Source organism: Myotis nattereri, assembly GCF_964212035.1.
Source record: "Myotis nattereri genome assembly, chromosome: 2".
Taxonomy (NCBI): domain Eukaryota; kingdom Metazoa; phylum Chordata; class Mammalia; order Chiroptera; family Vespertilionidae; genus Myotis; species Myotis nattereri.
Genome location: NC_138076.1, coordinates 91,889,726 through 91,894,015, shown reverse-complemented (window position 1 = coordinate 91,894,015; position 4,290 = coordinate 91,889,726). Strand labels below are relative to the sequence as shown.

The following is a 4,290-nucleotide window of genomic DNA, read 5'->3' as shown; positions in this document are numbered from 1 at the left end:
TACCACACTGGTCCTTGGTGTTTCTCTTCTGTTTTGCCTCGTGAAGATGGAGTTTATTGGACACCACGAGAGGGTAGTGCTGGGGCCACTGGGCTGGATGGCAGCCGGGCCAGGGCTGGCTGACCGGCCCCCGTGTTCTGTCAGGTGCCTCCATAGGAGGCCAGCGCTGAGTCGGGCACACTGTGAAGCTGACTCCCCGGGAAGCAGAGTCCAGGCTTCCAGGAGGGGCAGGTGTTGACAGTGAGAACCTTTCTCAATGGCAGTTTTGGGTCCTGAAGACCATCACCGTCAATGATTGTCCAGGTCAACACTGTCTGCTCTCCTCCCACTCGCCAGAGCGTTCTGGGTAATAAGCAGAGCAGCTGGGGGCTCCCTGTGGGCGCCACCACGTTAGTTTCCAGCTTGTGAGCACATTCACACTGAAAGGGTTACACTTTGTGTTTCCAGAGTCTGTCTTGGTGCTAAACTGAAATGTGAACAGAAAAGCAGCTGGTCCTTCCCGGGCTTGGCCAGGGCAGGGGGAAGGGCAGGGGACGGGCAGGCTCAAAGGTGGGGTTGGAGCTTCCAAAGGTGCGGGTGGGGAAGTGCTTGACATGGGAGCTTCACGTTGTTCCACTCCACGCCGTCAACGAGGATCCGCAGTATGTTCTCCTGGTGCGTGGCCCTACAGATTGGGCGGCTGATGCCCTCCAGGCACTGGCTCTGGTTCTCCAGGTCCTTGTCCTTGGTTTTCTTGGGAAAACACATCACCTTCTTGTTGTTCTCCTTGTCCACAGTCATGGAGCGGGAGGGCGTGGCTGCAGCCTCACCACTGCTGGGCAGCCTGCTGACCTGGAGAGACTGGAAGGTGCACTTGAGGGTGTTGTTGGCGGTAGCCTGGTGTTTGTTCTCAGAGTCTCATTTTCTGTCTGTGGGCGGGGCTGCAGTCCAGTAATCCACCCGCAGCCCCATCAGCTCAGCGCCAACACCCTGGCTGGGGGAGGACTCATCTCCACTCACAGACGGGGAGGAGAATAGGGTCGGTGAGGCCTCCTTGTTTGCCGCAGACCTGTGTGGCAGAGCGGACCACATCACGCTAGAGCCCAAGCGGGCCTCATGACGTGAGTGTCCTGATGCGACCCAGAATGGTCCCACAATTACAAGTTTCACCACCCCCACAAAGAGAATGATGTTCAAGGACTCCTCATTGGGGCTCTTCTGTTTGTAGGTGAGTGTGGCCTCCACGATGGGCAGTTGGTGGACACAATTGGCCCCTGCGATGTACTGTGTGATTCTCAACACCATGTCCAGCGTGTCCTGCACAGCCCTCTGGGCCTCCTTGTAGGACAGGTCCCGCCTGGGCAGGTCCTGGAAGAAGCTGTTGTAGGTACCTGGCCAAGAGGTGGGAACCCAGCAGGATGACCAGGAAGTGCATGTAGCCCAGCCAGGGGGACAGGGGCACAGGTTGTAGGACAGCAGCTTCAGGAAGAGCCGCAGTACAGCACTAAAGTACTGCTGTGCCCCTGACACAATCTTCACAGGCTGGGGGGCTGGGAATTGTAGTGACAGTATCTCTGTATCCACGAGATGATGGTGCTGAGGCTGCCTGGGCCTCAGCCTTGGAGCAGGTGCACAGCCCGGGCAGCATGTGTTGCTGCAGGACTCAGATGGGAACTGCCCCTGCCAGTCGGAGGCGCTGAGGAGGAGGATGTTCTGGGGCCGCTGGCTGTCAGAGATGAGATGTGGTTCAGTTGGTCGTACACCGTCTGCCTGGGGATCTGCAGCTGGCTCAGTGGGTCGGGGCAGTGCTTGTTGTCCAGGCTGTTGGCCCGCTTGTTCCTGGCTGTGACACCTGCCGCTCCTTCAGGGATGTGCTCCAGCCCCAGCGGCCTCCTACTCCCCCCGGGATCTGGTGGAGGCGATGAGGAGAGACTCAATCTTGGTGATGCGCCCACTGGGTGGCAGCTTCTGAGTGAACATGTCCAGGGTAGAGGTCTCTGCCTCTTGAGAGACCCAGGGCTGTGCCAGCTGCTCCCTGGGGCGGGTGTGCTGTGGGCCACCGAGTCTGAGACACTGTTCCTCAGTGGCTTGGGCTTGTCTTCTCGGGCATGTGGGTTGGACCTGGAGGCTCCGCCTGGCGCTGGCACTGTGGGTGCTCCAGCTCTCCATCTGCCGGCTGGGCTGGAACAGGTCTTCCAAGTACGGCCTCAGCCAGGGCTTCGGGGTCCTGAGGACACTCTCATGAGCCACTGTCACATTTCTCTAGTGAGTCATACAGCAGATCCAGGTCCTCCTCCACCTCAGGGGCATTCTCCGAAGACTCCTGCTCTGAGTCCAGGACCTCCTTCCACACTTGCACCCTGCGCAGCCACGCCCCAACTTTCTTGTTGGCAGCTTGTTGCCTGGTCATGATTGGCATTACTTCTCCTTCATGTTGCTTCTTGGTTTTTCCCATGTCCAAGTCCTCCCCCTCCTCCTGGTCCTGCCCATGCCCGGGATCATGGCTGGCCTGCTGTTTTGAGATTTCATACTCCATCTCCGAGTAATGAACCTGGGACGTGGCCTTGGGGCCGGCCTGCTGGGTGCTGTCCTTGGGGTCGATGGGCTGGCTGGACAGGGAGGAGATGCTGACCTCAGCCACGTGGGCAGATACCTCTGTGTTGGTGCTATGGAGGCTCAGCATCTGGCCACCCTCGAGGGGTCGCTGCATCACCTCAGCCATGTCGATGGTGTCCGGTAACCCAGGATGGTCTGGTTTTTAAGGCGCTGCTTCTGCTGCAGCATGATCTGTAAGGTGTTGCCTTCTCTCTTTAGGAAATGAGGGTACTGCAGGGAGGTCAGCGCCAGGTCGGTCTTCATTTGTCCACTAGGGGGGCAGCAGAATCTCATCAGACCTCAAGATGTTTTTGGAGCCCTGCATTTCCAGTGATCACCACAGCGCTGAGCTCCTTCTCCAGCTCCTTGTAGATGAGCAGCTTGGTTAAGGTGAGGCTGCACAGCCTGGGCACGCAGGTGGGGCTGGAGCGTTCCACCTCCCAGGTGGAAAACAAATTCATGGGCACCTGTGTGTTGAGTGTGGCAGGCAATGTGTCCAGGCCCGAGGGCACTGACAAAACCGCAGCTGCAGGCCCCATAGAGGTCTTATTTCTACCCTGTGTTGGGAGAGGGGGCACATTCCATCAGAGGCAGCTCCCTCCACTCTGGGTGGGTTGTGGACAGACAAATACTCACCAAATGCCTGTGAAGGCTGCCAAATGCTCACCGTCTCCCCAATACCATCTTCACATCTATACACAAGCCCATCAGCACAGCCTTTTCCAGAGCCCCTGAGGAAGCCTGGGTGCAGCCAGGACCCCACCTTTGAGGACACACAGCTGGGTTTATCTCAGGCTCTGCATTCTGACCACCTGTGATCCTGGGCAAGGCATGGACCTCTCGGGTCACCAGTTCTCTCCTCAGTTTCTCCCCATGGTCTTCACCTTCCTCGTGTGGTGTGACTGTGTCCCCTCCCCTTAAGTGTGGGTGTCAGGCATGACGGGATACAGGGGCTCAAAAATATATTATGTAGCAAATACGTATCCATACGTCTATGTTCCAGGCAGCGAGTGGCCTTAGCATATGAGCAAAACCCCTGCCCTTGTGAAGACTCAGATGCATAAATAATGTGCATTGTCACCCCATCTCTCTGGTTTGAACCCATCAGAAAAGATGAGTCCTCGCAAAAGTCCCTGAAACCCTGATCAGACAGCCAGGAGTCAAGCCCCACTCCTGAACCAAAAACTGCGACCAGGGGAACCGGATGTGGTGGTTGGCTCAGACCTTGGTCTCATGATCTGAAAGGGGAATCGATGGTGGAGAGCAAAGAGCAAATGTCTTCTCGCTTCCGCTGGCCAGGGTCTCCTTGCTGGGGGCTCGCTCTTCTCTCGAGATGTAACCAGGCTCCCTGATAAGCTGAGCAGGCTGAGTCATGTTCTTCTTTCTCCCTGGTTTCCTCCCGAAGGTAAAACAATAATAAAAATGTACAGACGCACACAGTATACCAATTACACATTAATTTCACAGGGATGTTGGTGTGTCTTCAGTCCAAGCCCCTCAGCAACCCCTGTGAAGGGGCAGGTGCTATGGCCTGAATGTTTGTGTTGCCCCAAAATTCATACGTTGAAACCCTAATCCTCAAAGTAGTGGTATTCGGAGATGGGACCCTCAGGACATATCTAGGGTTAGATGAGGTCATGAGGGTGGGGCCACATGATGGGATTTGTGCCTTTAGAGAAAGAGACACCTGAGGGCTTGCTCCACCCCTCCCCACCC

At 56.7% G+C, this 4,290-nt stretch overlaps 1 pseudogene across 1 annotated transcript; it reads right to left on the bottom strand.

Annotated features, from left to right (window-relative positions):
* Positions 1-543: 543 nt before the first annotated feature.
* On the bottom strand, positions 544-3,113 carry LOC308513776 (phosphofurin acidic cluster sorting protein 2-like; annotated as a pseudogene). Its single transcript has 2 exons — positions 2,236-3,113; positions 544-2,077 (listed from the first exon to the last, which is right to left on the bottom strand). The product of its transcript is annotated as a phosphofurin acidic cluster sorting protein 2-like (transcript).
* Between the last annotated feature and the right edge of the window lie 1,177 nt (positions 3,114-4,290).